At 44.9% G+C, this 26224-nt stretch overlaps 1 long non-coding RNA gene across 1 annotated transcript in view; it reads right to left on the reverse strand.

The window, feature by feature from the left end:
• Positions 1-13249: 13249 nt before the first annotated feature.
• Positions 13250-26224, reverse strand: part of LOC138492205 (uncharacterized) — a 95394-nt gene continuing 82419 nt past the window's right edge. Inside the window, exon 3 of the long non-coding RNA XR_011276165.1 lies at positions 13250-16513. This is a non-coding gene — a long non-coding RNA (uncharacterized lncRNA). The remainder of the gene's footprint in view (positions 16514-26224) is intronic.

Raw genomic sequence — 26224 nt, forward strand, 5'->3', positions numbered from 1 at the left:
CTGGCGGCAATCTCTTCTGAGGTTCCCAAACTACCTCCCGAATACCAGGAATTCCAAGACGTCTTTCGGAAGGACCAAGCTAACACCCTGCCTCCTCATAGGTCTTACGACTGTCAAATAGATCTGATACCCGGAACAACTCCTCCTTGCAGTAGGATTTATGCCCTCACCGAGCCAGAGAATCTTCACCTCAGACAATATCTGGACCAATACCTAGCTAACGGATTTATCCGTCCTTCAAAATCTCCAGCTTCCTCGGCTTTGTTCTTCGTTCCGAAAAAAGGAAGGAGACCTTAGGACTTGTATAGATTACCGCACCCTGAATCAAATCACTGTTAAAAACAGATACCCGTTACCTTTGATCCCTGAACTCCTGGACCAAGTCAATGACGCATGTATATATACAAAGTTGGATGTCAGAGGAGCCTACCACTTGGTACGAATAAAAGAGGGCGATAAATGGAAGACGGCCTTCCGCACCAAGTATGGGCTGTTTGAATATCAAGTTATGCCCTTTGGACTATGCAACGCTCCTACCGCCTTCCATTTTTTTATGAATGATGTCCTTAGAGAACTCATAGATGTGTGTGTTGTTGTCTACATTGATGACATCCTCGTCTATTCATCATCTGAAGAGGAACATCAGAAACACGTTAAAGAGGTCCTCGAGAGATTACATCAACATAACCTTTTTGCTAAGCTTGAAAAATGCGTTTTAAACGTAACTGAAGTTGAGTTCCTGGGATTCATATTGTCACCAAACGGAGTCCATATGGATTCAAAGAAAGTCGATGCAATCATCAAGTGGCCTTCACCAACCTCTGTAAAAGGAGTTCAAAGCATGTTAGGCTTCGCTAACTTTTACCGCAGGTTCATTCCTGAATTCTCTCGAATAGTCCAGCCCATCACCGCTCTATTAAAGAAAAACAAACGTTTTGAGTGGTCTACCGAGGCGGAACAAGCTTTTCAGGACTTAAAAGCTAAATTCATCTCTGCACCTGTTCTAAAACACCCTCGCCCAGAACTCCCCTACATCGTAGAAACAGATGATTCTAGTCTTGCTATGGGGGCAGTTTTATCACAAAGAGATCCGGTCACACACCAATTACATCCTGTAGCCTTTTGGTCCCGCAAATTCTCGGCTCCCGAGATCAACTATTCAATTACAGACAAGGAACTTTTAGCTATCAGATCAGCCTTTAAAGCCTGGCGGCATTATCTTTTGGGAGCCAGACACACAGTCACCGTAATGACAGATCACCGCAACTTACAATATCTGAAGACGGCCAAAGCTCAGTCTTCCAGGCAGCTCCGCTGGGCTCTGTTTTTGGCTGAGTTTGACTTTATAATTACTTATCGACCAGGCAGTAAAAACGGAAAAGCAGATGCCCTCTCCCGGATGGGAATAGATGAACACTTGACCAATCCTGAACCAATACCCATAATCCCAGAACAAAGGATTTTGGGCTTGGTCAGCGCTCAATCCTTTGAAGACATCGAGACTACAGTCAAATCACTCCTAACTCCGGCAGAATTACAGGACTGGCAATTCAAGGGGAAGGATTTCTCAGTGGACCAAGACCTACCAAATTTCCGAGGACGATTGTACTTGCCCTGTGAGAAAATACAAAAACAGGTAATCTCCTGTTATCACGACTCATTAATGGAGGGTCACCCTGGCATTACCAAAACCATGGAAAAGGTCAAAAGACATTTCTGGTGGCCATCATGGAAGAAGGATATTAGAGACTTTGTAATCTCCTGCGGTGTGTGTGCTCAGAATAAAAGTCAGAAGGAGAAACCAGCCGGCCTCTTACACCCACTAGACATCCCTCCCTGTCCATGGCATACCCTGTCCATGGATTTTATCACGGACTTACCTCCATGCTCAGGGTATAATACCATTTTAGTAGTCGTGGATCTATTCTCCAAGATGGCTCACTTCATTCCCCTGAAGGGCCTACCTTCAGGTTCAGTATTAGCCCGAGAATTCTTAGAAAACATTGTTCGGTTACACGGTTTTCCCTCGGTTTTGGTCTCCGATAGGGGAAGTCAATTCATCTCCCACTTTTGGCGAAGTTGCTGTCGCTTAGCCCAAATTGATGTGAGACTTTCAACCAGTCACCATCCCCAAACTGACGGACAAACAGAGAGGACAAATCAAACTCTGGAGCAATATTTACGTTGCATGCTCCAACAAACTGAAAACTCTTGGAAGGATATCCTTTGGATCGCTGAATACGCTTATAACAATTCGACCCATTCTGGAACCGGGAAGACTCCCTTCTTCCTATTATACGGAAACCATCCTAGGACCTCTAACCTGGATCCTCCCCAAGAATTCGAAACACCTGCTGTGGATCACTTGCACTCAGTGATCACTCGTACTTTTAAAGAAGCCACTGCCCATCTGCAAAGAGCTAAAGCTCTATACAAGAAAGGAGCGGATCAACACCGTAAAGAGGCCCCTCACTACGCAGTGGGAGATCAGGTCTGGTTATCCACTAAGCACCTGCCTCTAAAAGGACCCCGCACCTTCATCCTGAGATACTTAGGACCCTATCTCATCTCTGCCATAATTAATCCGGTGGCTGTCAAATTGGAATTGCCTTCGCATATGAAAATACATCCAGTATTCCATGTCTCCTTACTAAAACCAGTACAACCAGAAACCCGATTGACCGAACTCCCAGAACCTGTTCTAGTGGATGGAGAACTCGAGTTCGAAGTAAAGAACATCCTAGACTCCAAAATCTCCAAATCTAAATTATATTACCTGGTTGATTGGAAAGGATACGGCCCCCAGGAAAGGTCTTGGGAACCCTCAGAACATGTCCACGCACCTCGTCTGGTCAAGAAATTCCATCTGAATCACCCCCGACAAGCCAAAACCCCCGGAGAAGACACGCTTAGGAGGGGCCTTGAGGGGGGGTGCTGTCATGATCACTGCTTCCAAGGAGCTAGGACCAGCCCAACGTCCTTGGAAGCAGGCCCCTAACCTTCATCCTAGGCACCAGCCGGTCCCCACTGGGACCTTTTGGACCTTGTCCTGGCGCCGGTGGCACCAGGCTCATCAAAGTCACTGGTCCCGGCACTGGAAGCGCCGGGCTCATAATTTGTATGAAGATGCTTGGGTGGACTTACCTGCAGCAGACCATGCTGCTTACTTACCAGCCACATAGGAATCCTCTGTGAGCCGGGACTACTTTCTTACCTGGGTGGGGCAAGCTCCACTCCCTGGATACAACACTGGAACTCTTCTGGAACAGGAACTCTTTTCTTACCTAGGCGAGGCCGCGGAGGAAGACGCCTCATCACTCCAAGGCTATTTAAACCACACCCGATTGATGAAAAGTGCTTCGCGTTATTCTGCATCCGCAGCAGAACGCTCACCGTGTCTGTTCCAGTTTTCTTCTTTCCGATCCTGAACCTGCAAGAACAAACGCTTACCATTCCTGTATCCAGCATTCAGTAGCACCTGCAAAGACAAGAAACAACAGGTTAGCACGGCAACCTTCACGCGCAGCGCTTTCCTCACCTGATCCATCGGCAGCTACCATCTCTTCACGCTGCTCCTCCGCCTGTGAAGACGAAAGCATAGTTATTCCTGTGTGGAATTACTTACCGGCACTCCGCGAATTCCGGTTTTCTTCAACGCTGCAAGCCTGCACCTGAAAGACAAAAGAAGAGACATTAGACAGGTATTTTATTTACGCGCCATCGCGCCCGCCACAATAGGGCGCCTGCAAATACTCCGGCGTTTCCAGCGTCTCTTCAACACCCGAACTCACAACTGCAAGGGAAAAGAGACAGTTAGAGAGCTTTTGAAAAGCAGGAAACCGGCATTTACTTACGCATTTCCAAGCGCTTCATTCCAAGACTCTGGCTCGAACTTCGGCTTTCTTCACACCATCTTCTACCTCAAGAGCCCTGCAAGACAAATAGAAAAAGCATTATACAGAGCCCTGTTCCACATTAACGTGCCCACGCACCTAAAGACTGTAAGGACTTAAAAGGTGTCCGGAAACTCACCGTTCGTGCAGTTAACGACGGTAGCAATCCTCTGATGTCAAGAGGCCTAAGTTTCACCCAGTGAAGGAACTGGCAACGGCACCCTGCACCAGACGCAGATGGAGAGTCCAGCATTCACCTATCTAAGGTGAGCACGTTGACCTTAGGGCTCCACGGAAAAGCGAGGAAGGGAAAGGGAGAGAGATACCCGACAACCCCAGATCATTAACCCCATATTCTTTCACCTGCAGATATCACACTCTTCGAGTTAGACACACAGTGCGAAGAGGCTCAGCCCCGGAAGCCAATCGAGTCCTGCACTTCACTTTTCGAGTCACAGACACCATCCTTGCCAAGACCGGCGCCTCCGTGGGAATCAGGTGAGCGTTACAGTGAGGTGTTGCGCATGTGTCCTATTTAATAGGACATCTATGGCATGTGGCACCATCAGAATTAAAGTATGCCCCAATACCATCCCTTCCGTTTGTTTCACCGATGCAGCAGCCACCGCGACAGATCACAAACATCGTGGTAGTGTGTGTTCTACAGGGTCCAGCGCAGAAGAAAAATAGCCGCACGGCCTATTTCTTCCACCTTGTTCCTGTGTCAAAACAGCTAATGCACATCCTTCATTCTCGCATACAAATACTCTAAAACATTTTTCATAATTTGGCATGCCCAAAACTGGAGCAGAACATAATGCAGTTTTCAATTGATCAAACGCTCTCTGGCATTCTTCATTCCATTGCAAAGGCATCACCGCATCCTTCCTAGTTAATAGCACCATTGGCTTCACAATTAATGCAAAATTACCGATCCACTGCCGGCAATAAGAAGCCATGCCTATTATGGCTCTGACTCCTTTCTGTGTCTTTTGAATAGGTACACAAGAAATAATTTCTATGCGTTCTGGCGTTAGCCTTCTCCCCTCTTTCGAAAGTAGGTAGCCCAAATAAGCTACCTCCTTTCGATTATATTGAAACTTCTTCAAACTAGCTTTATGGCCATGTGCCGCTAGGTGTGACAGTAGTAATATGGTGCTCTTTTTCCAAATCTCTTCTGTATCAGCAGCGATCAACAGATCATCTATATATTGCAATAGTACACACCCCACTGGTAATTCTAGCATGTCTAGCTGCTCTTTTAACGCTCTACTGTAAATACTTAGACTTTCCGTATAACCTTGTGGAATGCGCGTGAATGTGAATGATCGTCCCCCTAATGTGAACGCGAACAAATATCTACTGTCCTTGTCCACCGGAATGCTAAAGAACGCGCTTTTTAAATCTATTACGCTAAAGTATTCTGCTGAGGCAGGTATCATTGTCAATATTGTAGTGACGTCTGGGACCAAAGGAAATTGTGGATCTACTACTTTATTTAGCGCGCGCAAATCAATTATGAAACGATATGGTACTTCATTGCCTCCTTTCTTAAACACTGGAAGAATCGGGCTGTTACATGTACTACCTGTAATTTCTTCAATGACTCCTAATTTCACCAAATCTGAAACAATACTTTTCAATCCTTTCTCTCCGTTAGCCGAAATTTTATACTGGGGAATTCTTGGCAGTGTAACTCCTTCTTTCAAAATGATCCTCATTGGCTCTATCTTCAAGCATCCTACATCGTTGTCATGCATCGCTCATATACAGGTTGGCACTTCTCTTAACTCTCCTGGCAAGGTTTCAGACATGAATTCTGACACAGGGGTATTTTGTGGCCAAATCGTTAGAAACACCCCGTCTGACGTACAATGTATAATCGCACCTAGCTTTTTCAATAAATTCAATCCCAACAAGTTCTCCCCACAATTGTCTGTTAAAACGAAAGGACAATGTTCAGAGAATGGTCCTATACTAACTGGGACTGGTTGGGACACTGGGTTTATGACTGGTGTACCTGCGAACCCTACGGAAACATTCTTTTGCCCTGACAGTGGTAAATCCGGAACCAAGTGATGGTCTATTGAACACTTTTGTGCTCCTGTATCTATAAGGAAGCGGTGCTCCTTATTCCCGACTCCCATTTCCACATAGGGTCCTATCTGATTCACGGGAATGGACACTGGTTCCGACCCCTGCCCTTGGCTGTCCTATTGGGAAAATAACACATTGTCCGATGTGTAGTCACTACTATTACTATAATACGTATTTAGATGCGTATTGGAAATGTTCCCATTCTTTCTTCTATTTCCCCCACTCTGATTCCCATATTGTTGGTTTTGCTGACCCTGACTCTGGTTAGGAGTACTTTGGTTTTGGCCTTGGTTTTGATTACCTTTATTATTGTGGTGCTGCTGCATACTATTCCTATTTGGTCCATTCGCTCCTTGGTGCCCTCTGTGCCGTCTTCTCTGACCAGATCCATTTCTATTCTGTAAATGTGGACATTGCGCTCGCCAGTGTCCTTCCTTCTTACAGTAAGCACACTGATTTGGTCCCAATGGCCCCCCATGCATATTCAAATTACTCCTCCCATGTGCGTTGCCTCTTCCTCTATTACGTCCTGCTGCTTGCTGCAGTAACACCCTTGTTTTCAGATTTACTCTATCTTTCTCCTCCTGGTCCTTTCCCGCATTCACTCTCGTCTCATAATATTGGGCCATGTGTAATACCTCACCCTGCATTTTTGCTTGCCATGCACTTTCTGGTGTCATTATTAGGTTCTGAATTGGGAGTCTCAACCCCCTTACATATTTATCAACAAATAGCCTCTTCCCCGCTTCACGTCTACCTGACCTTCTTAGACTCTCAGTCCACTCCTCCTCCTCCTTTTCTTCCGCTACTTCACCTTTTGATTTATGCCTGCACGCATGCTTCGCTCTACTTCTAAATCAGAGCATTGCTTCCCTTCTCCAGTCCTTAACAATATCAAATGTTGCGGGACGTGCTTTCTTTCTTATCAACACTCTTTCCAAATTATCTATTCTCGCTATCTCAAAACTACCATTTATCGGCCACTGATGGTCTTGTTGCTTTCTGGTTTGCCTATGCCAAGTCTCACAGAATATTATCGCTCCCCCACCATACTTTACATACATCTCATACGCCGGCGTTCCCCAGGTGGTGCAATTTGGCCATCTTCCAAAGATTGTCTATCACAGCGGAAAAAACCCACTAGGGTGGACAATACCCCAGGCATGTTTCAACCTTCCCCCTGGTTAATCAACCTTACCTAGGGCATTTGATTTTGCAAAGTCGACTCTCAACCAATATCAGGATTACTTTGAATCGGGGAATGACTCACCTGATAAATCAATTTGTCCTCCAGGACACAATTCGTCTGTATACTGACGCAACCAATGACGTTGTGTCTGTGTTTCTTGGCTTCCGTCTCGTTTCGGGACCCTCGCCTCCTTGTTCTCTAGCAAGATACGTTGATCAGGGATCAAGTGTGTGCAGATCTGCAAAGCAATCTCTCATCACTTCTACAGGGCGCCCCGAACACCTCTTGATCCTGGCTCGATCGTCCCGTCCTAGTCGTTCTCCGCCTTTACTCAATTACAACGTACACGATGGAACAAGTGGGGGAGTGTCCCTATTCGGGCGCCATCTTGAAAGGGACCCCTAGCGGTCCCGCACGACTATGGAAACAAGGCAAGTTATCACCACACACGATAGATACGCCAGACACGAGATTGTATTCCCAGAGCTAGGGTTTATTGCAAAGCAAATAGTCTCAGTTGGCCAACTCGGTCTCACGCCCCGCGACGTGTATCTCTAGACCTCGAGGGATGCAAGTGAGCGAATTACGTACATCAGTTACATATATACAAAATGCATATCATACAATCAGCTGTGACATGTTTAACACCCCCCTTTATTGGGTTTCTTTGAACTTGGTTTGATGGACACTTTCGACGAATATGACACCTTCAAATATCTATTCTAGTAACAATATGCAACTTTGCAAGTGCAAAGACATCTTTTACTTGTTGAACAGAACACAGTGCTTCTGTTCTTGGAAGCAAGCTACGAACGGGGAAAGAGTCACATTCCAGACCTTGCTATCTAGGAGGTGCTATTCGTGTCCTGGGAGCCGACACGCTCTACAGGGCTCGGTAAAGGGGGGCCGTAAGAAGAGCATAATTCAAGCCTTTAGCTGCTTTATTATAACATATTCTACCATATAACGAGACTGGCTGGCAGCTGTGAAATGATTAAATGCCCTGCGGCTCTGCTTCAAGGCTACATTTGGGAGGGAGCAGAGCATTCCTTCCCGGCGCTGCCTATGTTGTTTTTCAACAAACTCTTATTAGCCTCACGGCCCTGCGGCCTTGTCCTTTCACGTTCAGACAACAATATTATCAGTTGAGCAGTGTAAGCAGAAAAATGTGCTGCAAAGCAATTTGAACAGAAAGCAATGAGCAATTGTTAGAAAACAAAATGGCGATCCTTGTTACATTAAAATGGCCGTTTATTGGTAAACTCGGAAAAGTGTATTTCTATCGTATCGTGCATGAGACGGTCGGCCTTCGGCCACCAAAATACATTTGCCGTCAATCATGAGAGGTATCCATTTTTCTAGACTGACACCTTCTTCCGGGTGTGGTGGAGAACTTCCCGAACCTCCCTGAATGGCTGGAGGTTTACAAGATGCTCTTTTGGGGCTTGAACTCTGATACTTCTTTATCTGCAAAGTGGACCAGACGGTCCCTTTGTAACCTGTGTTTCTGCCACTCTAACTCCCTGATCTTCAGATCATAGAGTCATCCTGGTCAGATGTATTTGCCAAAATATTTTTGAACCTAATTAACGATACACGTCCATCAATATCTGCTATGGACTGGCCTTCCAGCCCAGTAATACCAGGCCTAATTAAGTCCTGCTGCCTCATGGTTCCCGGTTCTTGTGAAGTGGTAGACATGAAATTTGCAGTGCATATAATGTGGTGAGTTGGCCTGAGGCCCGTGGTAAAGAGGGCGTTGCTCTATGGTCAGGGGTTGCCCTTCCATACCCTAACTGTTCAGGGTTTCTCAAGGCCTGATTGAATCTAGCCATTTCCTTCTCCAACCTGTCCGCTTTATCTTTCTCAGCCCCCATCTCTTGGTGGTATATGGCGGCCTGAGCTTTGTACTCTACCACCAGGGGTTGGGAGCTTCTATGACCTTGCTACTTGGCCATGGAGTCCCTTGTTCTCCTCACAAAGGGCCTCATTTTCTTTCCATGAATCTTGTATTATCTGGGAATACTCAGACCTCTTCTTTTGAAGGAGACTAATCTCCTCACTCAGTGCATTTTTGGTCTGTGTGGTCTGCTCTAGATCAAATTCTATTTGTCTCACATGTCCCATTAATTCCTCATTTTCTACCCTCATGTCAGTCAGTTCCTGGAAACATGACTCGCTTTTCTCCATTTCTGTCTTCAGCTGGCACACTTCCTGACACAGGGCATCGTTTTCCTGACACAATGTGCTATTGTGTTCACTGAGGTGATCTCTCTGCCACTTCATAGCGCTCAAATTCTGGAGCTCCGGGTCGAATTCTGCTTGGGAATGGACCTCCTTTATGATCCACTGGTTATTCTCCTCTTTCAATTGCTTAATCTGATTTTGAAATGCACAAATGTCCTCTAAGCAGGCCTTATTGTGCACCACTTCTTGACTCAATTTTAATGGACTCTCTCAGGTTCTCAACCGCTTCTTGATATTCCTCTCTCAGTGCAGCAAATTGAGACTCTGGCTCTGAATTCATTTGTTGTTGTGTCGCTAACTCCTCCTCTAGCTGCTGAATCATGTTTTCTGGTTTTAATTCAGCATTTTGACTCTGCAGCACTTTCTCCTCTGCATTCCTTAATTCAAAAGCTCAGATTGATTCTGCCCAGTGGCTACACTCTCCTGATATCTTTCTTCCATGATCATCATATAGAAGTACATATATGCAGTGAGCTGGACCATTTTAATTTGCTCATCTCTGGTGGTCTGCGTCGTATAAAAATCTGTTAGGCCACTATCCTGCCACTCATCCATACTTAAGGAGGTCACCTACTGCATCATTTTAGATTGCCAGGCTTCATGCTCTTGTTCGACCCATTCCCCTTTAATGAACAATTTGGAGAGAAGGTGCTTCCTAGCCATGTTAATTTCTACAATGCTGCTCATTGTGAATTGTGTTAAGCAGCTGATGGGTTCTCTATGGCAGGGCAAAATCTCAACCCTGCTTCTGCAATTTGTATTCACAATATTTTATTTTATTTACACACCGCCTTGAACTCAGGGTGCAAGTTTGGATTGCGCCTTCACAATGCAAACCAGTTTTCTATCCACTAAATGTAACAATACCTTCAATGGCTAATCTGCTGTGCTTCACTGTGATGGGTGAAAACCCTTTTCTCAATCACGGCACAAGCCCCCACTTTGTCACGGTTCATTTCATGGCACACGCAAGCCAGGGAACTCCTTCCCCTGAATTGAATGTGGCGCACAATAAAACGCTTTTTGTTTTTTTAGTATACTAGATTCTTTTTGAGTAGGCCTCCAACCCGTCTTGCACCCAACCTCCACAAAAACCCTGTGCCACAATTTACTAGGAACCAGGCGGGTGTGTATCAATAAGATATTTATTCATTTACTATTTAATATCAAAGGAACATCAACCAATTACAACAGCCACCAATGTTGTGGCAACACAAAATGCAATAATCTCTACAAAACAACCAGGTTAAGATATATGATCACAGTTAATTCTTTTTGTTAATGGCAGAACAGAAAAAGAACAATTTAGCACAATGATATCACTAGAGTTAAGCTCTCACCCTGCAACACTCCACACACCAAACATCAATTGGACTTCATTCCTTTGACTGGGAGGCAGTGGCAGGGAGTGTGAATACAGGAGGGAAATCGGTTTTGGTGTGGTGCCCACAGAAACAAGATGGGGAGCCAGCAATGAATGGGACAATTTGTTTTTTAAGAGCAAAATGGAAGAATGGTGTTTTTTATTATTTCTTCCAACTGCCAGGGAAAGAGATGGAAAAACAGGGAATGTGCTTGCTTATGTTTAGAAAGACAGGTAGAGCTTTTAGGGAATACTAATCAGCACACAAGGAGAAAATCCATTTTTAGAATATACAACACATGTGCAATGGAAAGGGAATGCAAATGAAGAATTGTTTTTACCACACAATAGAAAAAGAGGAACAGAAGAGAGAACTTGGTTTTTGGGATGTTAAGCGCAATTTCAATAATGCAAATGGATTTTTTATTTTTACTGAGGCTGCAAATGATAGGTAGGCTCTGTGAAAGGGGTTAGCTCACACAAGGCAAATCAGTTTTGGTTCAGGGTGACAGATGTAAAGAGAAAATACAGTGGCAAATGGAAATTCATTTATCAGGGCCAATTTAAAAACAGAGACAAATTATTTTCCCAGATCACAATGGGATTCATTCTTTTGGGCAACACTTCATAACTATAACAATTAACAAAAACACTGGGAAAACGATTGCTGGTTTAAAATTCCACCAATCCTGATCCCGTGGAATTCAATGGGGGAATTAATTGATTTACTTAGACAAATACTAGGGATTTACACAGACAAATGAGGGGGGGGTTCAATGGGGATATGCTAACATACAGAGGCAATCAAGAGATTCTTCCATGGGGAGATTACTGAAATACATGGGCAAACAAAAGATTCTTCAATGGGGAGATGACTGAGATGCACTGGCAATTGGGGTTTTAATGGGGAATTTTCAATGGGGAAATATTGGATGCAATGCTATAAGAATGAAAGTCTTATGCACTTTAGGGCTGGGTTATTGCTAGTAAGCCTTAATTTATGGTTCAGGAAAGCCAGCTGCATCTCAGGACACTCTGGAAAGATAGGGCACGGGTCTGGTCACTCCACTCTTAAAGATGGTAAGTTTCAGCAGCCTTCTCTCCATCCTCCTTTTTCTGTCTCCCTGGTTTTTGTGTGTCTCAATCCTAGCACAGTCCCCCTAATATAGCAGACATGACATCACCCATTTTACAATTTAGGGGACGTACCCTGCAATAATCCCTGCCACTAAGATTGGACAGTTACCCTCTCTCTCTCCGCCCCCAATCAGGATTGGTTTAGGGGTTTGGAGCAACAACTGTCTTTTTCCATTTGTCATCATCCTTTGTTCTCCTTTCCACTTTTTGGCAAAAACTAGTATGTATCACAACTTCATAATTGTACTAGCAACTGCCATACGAAACATATTTTCTGTTTTAGCTGATCATGGGGAATTGGATAAGCCAACCGCCAAACACTTACGATGTAGCATGGCCATGCGTCACATTTTTGTTGATTCCATAAAATGCACAACAGTTATGAAGATAACAGTTATAAAGCATATCCCTAATTTCATTTTCCACCTTTTCATCAACTCTCACATTTGTAACATGTTCAGATCAGCCAGAAATCTAATCTAACTGGCCATTACAGTTCGGAGTCACAGGTAGATGCATTTTATACCCCCCAGTCCCACTGCAAAGTACATGAAAAATTGTGTAAAAATGAAATCAATCCACAGTATGGTTGCTGCGCAAAATGCTGAAAATGCAAATAGTCTTCTAAATTAATTGTGAGTGTTCCTGTGCAACAAAGGGGAGGGCTTCTCCATCCCACACAGTCATCTGTCCCACTGTGCCAACTTGTGACCAGAGGTTTTTATGAGTCTCTTTGAAGTGGGTGCACCAAGGATTCACTCCTTTTAGTCATGCTCCAGCCAAGCATGGCTTTCTCTTGAAGTCCTTGCTTCCCTAGTCAGTAGGTCTGAAGGATACTGAATTTTGATGCCTTTAGCAGGACCACATTTTATTCCGGGCTATTAGATGTGAGATGTGACATCCACCTGGAAGTGTGGCTTTCCACACCCTGAACATGTTTTTCCTTAAGGTTACATGTCTCTTCACATGTCACTGGAGTTTGGTGGGTGAAACATAATATACATAGGTTTGGTCAACCCACACATCAAGTTTTGCTGTTTCTGACATTTTTCTGTGCGCAGTGATATTTTCCCCATTTGGGCTTTTTAAAGCCGTTTTATTTGCAAACACATGTGCAGGCCATTTTTGCTTTCAATGTTGTCACAGTATATTACGCAGCACAAGCAAGTCAGGGACCTTTTTTCCCTGCAATGGGTGTGTGCACAATTAAACCGCCTTTTATTTTTACAATCCCCAAATGGTTTTTAAAGAGTCCTCCAACCCGTCTCACACCCAACCTCCATCAACACCCTTTGGCCCAATAGACCAGGAACCAGGCCGGTGTGTTGTCAATGAATATTTTATTATAAATTTATTATTGCGATATCAAATCAGAACAAACAGATGACAGCAGCCACTACTGATGTGGCAACACAAATGCAGACTTTTATAATGCTGTGATGCCACTACTATTTTGTTTCACGAAAAGCAATGCAAAACAATTCCACTCAAATAATTGCAGGAAGGTTAAGCACTCCCCCTGCGAAAATTGAAAAATGAGTGTTGAAGGATTTAATGCCACTGGTATGGTACAGCACACGCGGGTACTTCAGGCTGCTTACACTAGGAGAGAAATGGGGCTTCAAAATAGACTAGCTAGCACACATAGGAAATTCGGTTTTTCTACAGGTAAAACATGACAAAAATAAAAATAAATAAAAGGGAATGCAATTCAAAATTTGGTACCAGGGGCAGAGAAATGAACTAGGAAAAACAAGTTTAAACAGGTGAAGTGACATTTTTAGAAAAACAAAAATGGAAATCACACTTTCTTGCAGTGCCTGGGAAGGCCAGACAAGCTCCCAACAATGAAAAACAAAGGAAATGCAATTTAAAATCCGTGCTCAGAATATGATAGGGGGAGAAGGATAGAGTAGGGAAAATGAGCTTTCAAAGGATAAAAGATATTTTTAGAAAAACAAAAATGGAAGTCACCTTTATTCCTGCTCAGGCTGCAAATGTCACACATCCTCCAAACAATGGGAAACTCATAGGAGCTCAGTTTTTAGTTAGTTAGTTAGTTAAGCACATAACACGCAAGAATTTGGGCAAAGGGATTACTCACAATAACAAAATTGGTTTGGGTTCAAAATGCCAGATGCAAATGGAAATTTGTTTTGAAACCCCCTTTAACACATGGAAAAAATGGGTTTTCAGCTCTTAATGAAAGGGCTTCTTGGGGAATACTTTATATGTATAATGACTCGCAAGACACAGAGAAGCGAGAGGTAGTTTTGAATGCTACCTTTCCCTATCCCGTGAAGTAATGTGGGAATTAATTGATTTAATAAGCCAAATATATTAAGGATCTACACACACTGGAAATTCTTAAATGGGAAATGGCGAAAATACACGGACGTACAACAGATTCTTCCACAGGAAAATAACTTAACTATGAAGGCAAACAAAGGACTTTTCCGGGGGGAAAAATGACAAATGCACAGGTGATCAAAGGATTTTTCAATGGGAGAGTTACTACAATGCATAGCAAAATAAAACACTTTTCAATAGAAATGACTGACTTTCACAAACTGATAAAATTGGTGATTTTACCCAATGGGAATCTCAAGGGTAGTGCTTAAGAAGATAGGTCTTGTTTAATATAAGGCTGGGAAGATCTATACTTACAAGAGTAAAATCGCTTTATGATCATCAAGGGGAACCAGGGCTTCGCTGCAGGGACCATAAAGGGGTCAGTCAAGTCCTATCTCAGTCCTCAAAATCAGCTACTCCAACTCCCTGCTCCACTCCCAAACTAGGCCCACTTCTGCAAAGATAGCTCTAGATTTTTGATCAGCTGCACACCTCAGATTTTGTAGAGAGAATCCTCATTTAAGGTGGAGTAACTGATTTATAAGGCACATGACATGACTGATATGTCATCCTTCTCGCACAACTGATATGGCAGTGGTCAAGGGTTCCCTCACCCTCTGCGAGCTGGTAGGTCCAGAGAATGGGGGAGTGATTTGAGAAGCAAGGGGAGGATACCCTATTCATCATCTGACTGAGACAGGGGGTTGGATCTGGATTTTGTACATGGACATTTTTGACAAATGCCCTTTCTCATCAGATTACTCCAAATATTCCAGCATTTGTGGACACTATATTTGTTTGTGAATCAAATGATCCAACCTAGAAGTTTGTAGGTTATTTATTCTATGGCCGTGTTAAGGTTTTTTCCTCATTTGCTCCCAACGACATTTGGTAGGCGGAATATTGATTACTTTTTTCATGTTTCCTCAATTTTTCATATTTCTCAGTCACACCAGGAATGCCCCATAATATTTTCCTGAATAACTTGGGTTGTGTAGGGGCCCAAAAATTGTTTTCACCCCACCAGAAGCAGTTCATAAATCTGCACATGGATAATGTACAATTAATATTTTCCAAGTTATTGCATAAACGGCATATATCCCATTCTGCACAATGGCTTGTAAAACCCCTCATGCTTTTTGTCATAAAACGTGCGTATCCAGAGAATTCCTCAACTCATTCCCTTGGCAACACAACTTTTAAATCCAGTTTCACTCTTGGAGATTCACGTCCAGGAATTGAAACTTACTCGCAATTCATTCCCCTCAACCTTTCCTTCAGCTGAAATTGCCTTTTTAGCTTGCATTTTAATTCGACATGAACTCTGAAATAAAACCCATTAATATTGAAATATCACTGCAATGTTGTTCCCTGCATACAGTGGTTACATGTGAGCAACATGATTATACTTTTCAAGACTTTGATGCACACCTGGTTTTACAAAGTGTTACTTAGGGCAAAATCGAAATGTCTTTTGTAGTCCCAGCAGTGGAAAAGGCCTTCATTTGACTGCAGCTTTTTAACCCAGTTCAGGCTCTCAACATGACAGAAACCAACTCTTTTGTTGAAAGCTTTGCACACATTTTGAGAATCATGTCTTTAACTGAAAATGAAAAACGGCTTTTGAAGGGGATGATGTTGGTCATAGGGAAAAACTCCATTCTGCAGTGCAGGTTTGCACACAAATGTACAGGCTGGATGCCGCCGTTTTTGCCAATATGGTCTCAACTTTTCCAGGCCTTTTTCCAAAGTTCAAAGGTCTTCCCGTCATGTGTAACAAGGAACATTTTCAGGCATCACCAGGCTTAGGTGTCTAAATTTGCTCCTTTTCGTTTAGTTATTTCAGGGCCTTATTTTCACCTGGATTCATTATGGGGAGCACTCATACTGACTCCGGCCTTTTGTTATGGTATTCAGGGTTATTTCACCCCACAAGTGCCCCTCCTAGCTCCGTGGTAACTTTATTGAGACAGAAGAGCTAGGAGAGAGTGGGGTTTTCTTTTTACGATTGCCTATGTTCATCCCAGGGATTCTCCTTCAGAGCGTGCCTTCTCCTGGGCTCACTCCTGTACTCTCCTTCAGAGCGTGTATGCTCTATTCTTGGTCCTGATGGAGTGGTGCACTAATTTGCATCCAATCTCTTTGAATTTTGATTTTTCCATTAGGTTGTGGTTCCTGGGCCTCTCCCCGTCCTACAGCCCTCCTAGAGCCTGTAGAGGCAAGGAGTTAATAGATCTGTCAAGAAGAACGCAGAGATTAGTTATTTTACACAAAACCATTTTCCCAGGTAGAAAATAGACAACAAAACAGCAGGAGAGATACATACAAGATGCACATGGCAGGCATACATTTGGTTTTTCTACATGCAGATATTTCCCAAACAGTGGTTCCTTACATTTTTTTTCATAGTCTTTTCAAAATAAGAATAATTGTTCTACTCCCTGTTAATGTATGATTTTCTTCATCCCGGTTCCCATTCCCTACCTTTACTCCTCGGAGGATTACTGGGCTCTACCCTCACTGGGTTCTTCAATCAGTTACAAGTTCTGCCTCGGATGACAGCACTTCAACTGATTGATGTGCACCCATTTCTCTTCCGTTTGTTCTCGTTTAGGGACACAGATCTAATAGGCGACAGGTGAGATTTTGTCTACAATTTTGAAGGGGCCGCGCCAGGAGGGAAGCAATTTCCGCTCCTTGGTCTGGTTCCTCTGAAAATTGTACAAGTAGACCCTGTCTCCTACTTGATATTATTTTTAAGTGGTCTTTAAATCATAGTTGGTTTTCATCCCCTCTGCCGATTTTTCCAGATTCCGTTGAGGGTACGCAAAAGCATGCTGAAGGTGTTTTCTCAGATTCTCAATATAGTCATATATCGTGGACGCCTTGATCAGGGTCTGCTCTTGAGTTCTGTAGAGAATATGCTGTGGTAGAACCATTTTTCGTCCCGTCATTAGCACAAATTAAGAAATCCTGGTTGCCGAAGATGGTGTAGACCTGATGGCGATCAGAACAAGTGGTAGTAAGATGTACCTGCTAGGCCCAGAGACCACCACAAATTTCTTTAGGATGCCCACAATCATTTTGTTCTACCTCTTAACTCCCCCACTAGAGGCTAGGTGGTAGGCAATATGGAGTTTTCTCTTTACCCCAAGTATCTCCCTTATCTTTGTCATCACCTTGCTGGTGAAGTGACTTCCTCAGTCTTACTCAATCCTTTGGGGAGGTCCGAAACGCGAGAAGATGTGGTTGATCATCAGGGCAGCAGCTGTTTCTGCCTTGCAATTTGGGGCCGGGAGACATTCCACCAATTTGGTAAACAAGCATCTTACTGTTAATATGTACTTGTTTTCTCTAGCTGAGCGAATCATGGGCCCGATGAAATCTACTTGTAAATCTGACCATAACAGTGTCATCCCCCTTTTCTGCAGGGGAGATCGGTGTGTGAGTGAACTTGGCTGAAATTGCATACACACAAGACACCCCTTCAAATATTGGTCGAGTTCCTGACCCATGTGTAGCCAGTATGCGACCTCTCACAAGATTTCCAATGTAGTATGAAACCCCCGATGACCCGCTGTGGACACAGCATGATGTGACTTAACATCATGCTTCGGAATGAGGTAGGTACCACCGACTGGTCACATCCAGAGATGGATCTCCGTACCAACAAACCTTCTTGGATTCGGAACATTTTGGGAAACTTCATCAACACCCGGAGATCATCTTTCCCGATGTAATCAGTTTGGTCAGAGGAAAATTCACTGGGTCATAAATGTGTTGATAAAATTTCCCAATTATTCGATCCCTTTTTAAGCCATGATCAAATCAGCATCTGGGGTCTCCTTACTCCACTGGGCAGTTGAGAGTTCATTTAGGGAAAAGGTTTGGGACCTGGGGACAGCTGCAAACTGGATTTCCCCCAACAGGGACTCGATTTCAATGAGATCCCCATGGATGGCTCTGGTTTTGGCCAACTGGTCAGCCAGCTAATTTCCAGTTTTGCCTGGTCCCTCCATTCTGGAATGGCCCTTGATCTTCTTCCAGTAGATGGACATCTCATTAGAGGTGACCAGATTATCAATGGATTGTATTAATTTCCCATGCTTGAGTGGTTTGTTATTTTCACACAGTCTGACTCTGGTTTTCCAATTTATTAGGTGCTCCACAAACCCGTTCCAGCCATAATCTGAATCAGTGAATATGACAAGTTCATGGAGTTGGTGTTGCATGGCAGTGAGGATGGCCTGATTAATCGCCATAAACTGAGCCACCTGACTACTTTGGGGACCGATCTTATACCCAGTGGAGGGCTCTGGGGCATCATTCACTCAGGCATGTCCAATGCCAGCCATCAGTTCCTTTTCCCCATTGTTATCTACATGGCAGGAGCGCCCATCCACATAAACTGTGGGCATCCTTTGGCACGTGTCTTCCTCATAGACTTTGTGCAGGGAAATCAGGTACGCCTCCATGTTGTCTTGTATTTTTAGACTTTCATCTTCAAGACAGTTTTCTCAAGAACAATCATGCAAGTCATCCAAACCTTGTGCGAGGGAAATCTTCTTGTTTTGGCCATATCTGACCTCCGCAGGAAAGCCTTGCATGGATAGAATCCAGGAAGCAATTCTGGAATTACTCACGTTCCCCGACCGTATTCGGTCGCTTTGTAGATATTGCAAAGGCAAGTGAGGAGTCTCGACGATGATGTGCTTCGCCTGGATGAAGGGGCGGTAATTTTTCAATGACCAAACCGTTGCCAGGCATGCCTTCTCACACTCATTGAATTTTTTTTTTCTCCACAGAGGACAAAGTGATACTCACATAGTAGATGAATTTGTTGACCTTGTCATGCTTCTGGTATAATACTGCAGTCAAGCAAGTATTTGAGAACCCCGTCTCCAAGAAGAATTCCTTGTTTTTGATGGGGTAATCTAGACAAGGCACTTGTGAGAGGCTTCTCTTCAGTTGTTTCACTGCCTCGGCTTGTTCAGGACCCCACTCCCACTTGACCATTTAATAAATGGACCAAGGGTCACGTGACATCTGAATACTCTATGAACTTTCAACTATTATTAGTCAGTCCAAGAAGGCTTCCTAGTTCACGCATAGTCATGGGGGTCTTTCAGTTTTAGTAATGCTTCCAACTTTTTCACCTGGGTACAGAGACCCTCAGGGGTAATTTCATGCCCTAGGAAGTTTAGGCGGGTCTTATACCACTGCACCTTCTAGAAGGACAGTTTGGCTCCGGCTTCCTTCAACTGGGTCAGAACATAGCAGATTTCCGCTATATATTCCTCCACGGTTGAGCTTTTAATTAGAACATCATCCACATAGGCCAGCTTTCCCCTTTCACCCAAGTCGGGCATGGCCGTGTGCAGAAAAATGTTAAATTCATTGCCGGAGTTTATATATCCAACAGGGGTTCGGGTATACGTGTACTGCTTCCACCAAAGGTAAAGGCCAGCTTGTACTGGTTTTCCCTACTCACGGGCACTGTCCTGTATCTATTGGTCAGGTTAATGGCGGTATACACCTTTGACCCTTGGATCTGGGCCAGTCCCTGGTCAATGTAGGGAAGAGGCCATCGGGGCATGTGGAACCGTTCAACTCCCCAGGATATGCACAAGTGGCGCATACAGGACCCACAACATAGTATTGTCGCTGGGCTTCCCTATCATGGTCAAGCATTATATTTACCTACAAAAGAGCTTCAGGAAAAGGCCATGTCATGGTGCCATGACTCATCGTTAGCGGGACACCCAGGGAGAACCAAAACTCAAGAACTGGTAGCGTGACATTTTTGGTGGCCAACATGGCAACGTGATGTCCGGCAGTATGTTGCTGCATGTGACATTTGGGCCCGTAATAAGGCAAACCACCAGAAACCAGCTGGTCTACTCCATCCTTTGCCTACCCGTTCCGCACCATGGCATCCTATTACTATGGACCTCATAGTGGATCTACCAGTGGTGAAGGGCTACACCTCTATATTAGTCATCGTAGACACTTTCTCAAAAATGGCACATTTCGTTCCCTGTAAAGGGGTGCCGGCGGCTGGTAGTGTTGCAGAATTGTTCCTCCAACTTCTCCAACGTCTCCATGGACTCCCACACAGAATTATCACCGATAGAGGACCACAATTCACCTCCTGGTTTTTTGCGAGAGTTCTGTAAGGTCATAGGGATGGACGTATGTCTATCGTCGGGTTATCATCCGGAAACGGACGGCCAGACAGAACGGGTGAACCAAAGCCTCAAGAAATACCTACATTGTTTTACCACCAGTAGAGAAACATCTTGGGTTGAACACATTTGGTTAGCAGAGCTAGCATATAATAATGCAGGTCATGCGTCAACCAAGCAATCGCCCTTTTATTGCCTCTACAGCCATCATCCTAGGGTACTTATTGTTGTAATTATGCCCGACCTTAGCCCTCCCAACATTGACAGGGCAGTGAAAGTGCATTGAGCAATTTTGGAAGGAGGTACAGGGTAATCTTATTCAGTCTAAAACCACATATAAGAAATATGGCAACAAACATTGTCGCGCCAGTCCTCTATACCACTTGGGTGATCAAGTATGGTTATCCACCCAGAATATATCCTTGCATGGAACACGAAAATTACAGCCACATTATCTGGGCCCATTTGCCATAGAGAAAATTATTAACCCTGTGGCCAGCCTCGAAAACCACCTTGACCCAAAGGCCACCTCCCATCATGATACAAGGAGAACCGGAATATGAGGTTCAAGCCATCTTGAATTCCAAGAAACATAAAACTGGGCAGGTATACAACCTGATAGAGTGGATTGGATATGGACCTGAGGATCGCTTTTGGGAGCCTTCTACTCATGTACATGCTCCAAGATTATTGTGCGCCTTTCATAGGAACTATCCAAACAAATCCAGGCCATCTGCCTTCTGTGGGGGTTGGGAGGGGTGATGTCAGGGATGGACCAGGAAAAGGGCAAAGGAATAGGACAAAACATTCGAAACCAGTAAAAGGGAACAAAATTGTAGGTGCTTTGAGTCATGCTTTTATTAAAAACACTGCTAAAGTCTTGAATCCTATGGGTAAGGGCCTTACAGGAGACTGCTTTGTCCTCTCTGTAGGCTTAAAGCACGCCAGAACTGCAATGCCCAGCATGCTCTGGGCATGGGCAGCCAATCAGGAAGCAGATCGGGTGTGGCGTGCTACCGCACATGCGCAGGCCCCGAGGCATGGGGCTTGTGTTCGAGAATTTGAGGGGATAGGACGTGTGCAGAGCAGCTCCAGTGAAAACACATGCGAGGGGCCTCGGCCCACCAGATCAACACTCCGGCCCCTCGCTCGTTACAGATAAGTAGCACAGCGTCGCAGAGGGGAGCTGGGGAAGCGCAGGGGGGCAATTTTGCCCATAATATCGCCCCTGCGCCTGCTTGCAAAGCTTAGTAGCCGCGCCTTTGGTGGAATTTCAGTTGTTACTTGCTTGATTTATGTTCCTCACTACAGCAGAAACTTCTTAAGACACGCTTGACACATGTATGGTTTGCCTTTCAAAAACAAAAAACACAAACTCCAAGGAAGCAGAACGGCAAAATACATGCTGAAAGCCACGTGCAGTGACGCTCGTGCCAACATTATTCGAGCAGCATTGACCCGGCAAGGGGATTTAGGGACAATTCATTGGCAAGAGCCACGTGTGGCAGTGCACACCAATAGCAATCTCGAGGGAGTGTGTGTGTGTGTGTGTAGATGTACGAGAGTGGCATGCAGAGAGAATGACCGCAAACTGCATGAACACGCAGTAACTCTCAGATTTTTTTCTTTAGTAGTTTGGACCTTGCCCCAAAAATCTAAGGACACAGCACACGACTGACAGCTCTTGTCTGGCAACGACCAAGGACCACATCTCTGGACTAGGACTACTTAAGAGCTAAGTGTGCATGCATACTATATGTAACGCCAGTGGAATGTCAACTGGCACTATGTGCAAATCGCCTAGTTTTTGTTGGTATAGCATTTGTAAACCAAGTGTACGTTTGTTGTAGATTCTATGAACCATGCAGAAGTATTCAAGGAATGTTGGAACCACCTAGACTGGCAGGTGGTGAAAGGTCTGCAAGAATCAAAACCCTCTCCCAAAAATTCCCCAACCCCATCCATAACCTCTACCTATCCCTTTTTCCGGTTATCCTAATTCCCCCATACCCATCCAACCAACGAGACCCTAACCCTCCTTCCTTGCTTAGGTCACGAATGTCTGCGTAAGCTTTGACTTGCAGGCACCAAGACCACTGCGGGGTGGTTGGTTAAATCCACTCCTGCGCCAGGGACCTGTGTGATCGTGACACCAGTCGGGACCAGACTTTGTAGTTAATGAGGTCCAAATTAATTGCGAATCGATTGAGAATGTCACTGCCTAAGTGTAAGGCTGAAGGGACATCTCGCACAACCCAACAATTATGCTCTATGCTTTTATCACCAATGGAAACTTTTAGCATGCACCTGCTAGGCAGAAGATGTTTGGAATTGGGAGTTACCAGGCCCATTTCCCACTTATCGATCAGCTTAAAAGTGGGAATGGTCTGATGTTTTATGAGTTTCCTGAATAGCGCTTCACTGATTAAGCTTTTTCCATTATTCAGGCATACTCTGGCGAGAACAGGCTACCCCACCCCTCATTACCTGAATGGGGAGGAACAGCTGTTCACCCTTTTTCTGAATCTCAGCCATACTTTGGGCTGGTTTTTCATCACTTTTTATCATGAGATTTGGGTTTTCCTCAAATTGTGTATCCGTATAAAATGTCAGGGTATTTCCTTCCAGTGTGAAATGCCACTTAAAGCTGTGTGGAAGGTTGATTTTCAGGTATGGAGAAGGGTTCCCATCACCAGTTTGTTCTCATACAGAAATTACAGTTATGTCGGGGACATGATTATTCCTAAGGAACAACTCAATTTTGTCAGACCGCTGCTCAACCATATGGCATGTGCCATACAAGCTTACATAGTTTGTGCTCTCTTTTAGTTTTATTGTCCGGTTAGTCTGCGTCCAGAAGACCTTGTTTAGGGGTGATTAGGGGTGTCGATTAGGGGTGACAACTCCCTAGGAGACAGGGTGTTCCCTCTGGAATGACGACTATAACTGGGTATTTCACCTTGTGTCGCCCAATTTTGATCTCCGGAGTTGTTCATGAAGAGGTGTGAGGGGAATTTGGTGACTACCCCCTTCCTGAATTGATCTGATCAAATGTTGTTTTGGATAGAAGGGTGGCTCGGGATCCTGTATCCACCAGCACTGAAAATGAACCCTGCCATTGCACCTTGACAGGGGAATAACACCTGCCTTCTTTCTCCTCAAGGGGGCAAAGGAAATGTGTATTTTGGGCCAGCTGGTTGGTTAATTCCTTTATTATGAACACCAACACTGTGTGATCTTGGGCAATTTTCTGCATCGGGGTTCAGGAATCTGTGAAGAAAATTTGGCATCCTGAGATTTGGAGAGATTGTGAATCGCCTTTTCCCCTTGATTCTGTTCTGTCCCTCTTATCCAAGTCACTTGAGCCGGTTTGGGGGGAGGATCCCTCATCTATTTCTGAGTCCTCGGGATGACATTTCTGGGTTCAAGGATAGGCGGTTCTAGGTCTAGGTCCCCATACTTATCCAGTCTAAGTTAGGGTCTATTGGGACCCATTTTTCTTTGGAGGAATACCCCCATCCTTGAAAGAGAAGACTTTCTTCCCTGAATCCTCCAGGGATTCTTCCCCTTCAAACTAGAGGACACGGACTTCCTCCACAAAATGGGCCTTCTTGATCATTTGGTTTCTACTACTTACCCTCTGTTCCCTTGGTTGCAGTTTTTCGGGGGTAGGAGATTTGGTTTCAGGTTCAGAGGCTTCTAGAGGCCTTTCATGGGTGAGGAAGGATGCTTCCTCTAGCGCTTTGCATCCCCCTTTGTCCCGAGCCTCTTCCTCTGGAACCTGTTGGTTGTCGGGGTTTTCTCTCAGTCATTGTTCCAGGGTGCCAGACCCTTGGTTCGAGCTGTTCTGGGCAGCCATGTTCTGCTGAGCCCTCAACATGCGACTCAAGTCCTGGGTCAAGCTTTGGACCTGGCGCTCCAGTTGTGACACCCTTTATGGCTGATATGGGGGTCTAGGGTCAAATCTTTGCTGCTCTCTGGAAGGGTCTCTTCTCCCAGAGTAGCTTGGGTATGGAGGGTTTCCCTGGTAGCCCTCCATCCTTGGTCTCCTTTCTCCCTGATTTGGGGGTCTAGACTCCGGAAAGCAGGGATAGAGAAAAGGATTGTTCTGACTGTTGGGTTTCAGAAGGTACCTGGCGAAGAAACTTAAATTGAAGGGTGGAAGATTACTGCCCCCCCTGAGGGAAGTTTGGCGGGAAGTTTGGAGGGCAGCTTGGAGGAAGGTTTTCTGGGGCCGTACTTACCTGATTGGATCCCCCCCTGAGCCGGGAGAGACCATAGGTACCCCAAGATGGGTCTGTTCACCTTATAAATTGGGCTAATATAGTCGGCAGAGTCGGGTGACACATGTGTGGGGTCCCTGCCTGGCTACCACCTGCTTGGGACTGGTCAGAGGGTCTTCTCTGCCTCCCATTTGGTTTGTTAGATGGAGGTGGATTTTTAGGGGCCCTACATTTCTAGGTCCAAAATGGAGGTATTCTTCACCTCCGCCACCTTGGCAGCAGCAGGGGTGTTCGTTTTGGGATTTTTGGGGGAATTCTTATTTTCTACAGGCTTTTGAACCTCATAGATCTGGGTAGCTTGCGCTATTAGAAAAAAACAGAAATAAGTTCCCTATTAAGGAACTCCCGTACCCTGTTGGGCTCAATATATGAGTCCAACAGTTTGGTAAAAGACTTAATGTTTTTGTATAAATCCTTATTCACAAAATTCTGTTTTTCATGGTCAAGTTAGTTATCATACAATCAAATAGACACTGGCTTTCATTTTTCAATTTCAACATCAAATTTTAATATTCATATGACCCAACACGTTTCGAGATAGTTCGCTTCTTCAGGGGCAAGTTTTACCAGGTTACTCACCGTAGTGACCACCTTACTCCTAGTCCATAGTCCCCTTTCCTTCATACTTGTGGGACATCTCTCCGTCCTGTGGGACGGGACCGGAGCACTTTGTAAAAAGCACCCACATTTTTTTCAAAAATGTGTCCCTCCTCTCTTTCCTGCGCGGGGCCCGGCATGCGGCCCGTAACCCCGCCCAACTTGGTTCCGACTCGCGCATCGCCCATCAGTCCTTTTCTATCGCCGGGTCACAGACCCATTAGCAATAACAGAGGAACCTTATTAGAGGGGACGGTGGGCGGGAGTATGGAGGAAAGGGGGCTATGGACTAGGAGTAAGGTGGTCACTACGGTGAGTAACCTGGTAATACGCCTACGTCCCGTCCCCTTTCCTCCATACTTGTGGGAGATTCCCAAGCACTCCTTACAGGAACTACGGGTGGATGGAAATACCCCTTACTGAAACAGGTTCTTCAGCACAGCCTGACCAAACTGAGCATCAGCTCTAGAGCTCAAGTCGAGACAGTAATGCTTACAGAAAGCTGATGGGGAGGCCCAAGTAGCTGCCCTAGCGATGGACTCTCAGGGAACATATTTCTGAAAAGCAACCGCGACTGCCTTGCCCTGCACCAGGTGCGCATGGATACCTTTAGGAGGTTTCAGCCTTTGGACGGTGAACGACTCCGTGATGCAGGCGGCAACCCACCTGGAAATAGTAACCTTAGACGCCGGCTTGCCCTGAGGGTTACCGAAGGTCACAATGAGTTGAGAAGAACTCCTAAGCTCGGAAGTCCTGTCCAGGTAGAACTTAAGAGCTCTTCGGACATCAAGACAGTGTAGAACTTTTTCAGCCTCTGAGGCAGGGTTCGGAAAATAAAACGGAAGGTGATTCAGATGGAATTCAGTCACTACCTTTGGTAG

The sequence above is a fragment of the Ambystoma mexicanum genome, chromosome 10, assembly GCF_040938575.1.
Source record: "Ambystoma mexicanum isolate Mex_15411 chromosome 10, UKY_AmexF1_1, whole genome shotgun sequence".
Taxonomy (NCBI): Eukaryota; Metazoa; Chordata; class Amphibia; order Caudata; family Ambystomatidae; genus Ambystoma; species Ambystoma mexicanum.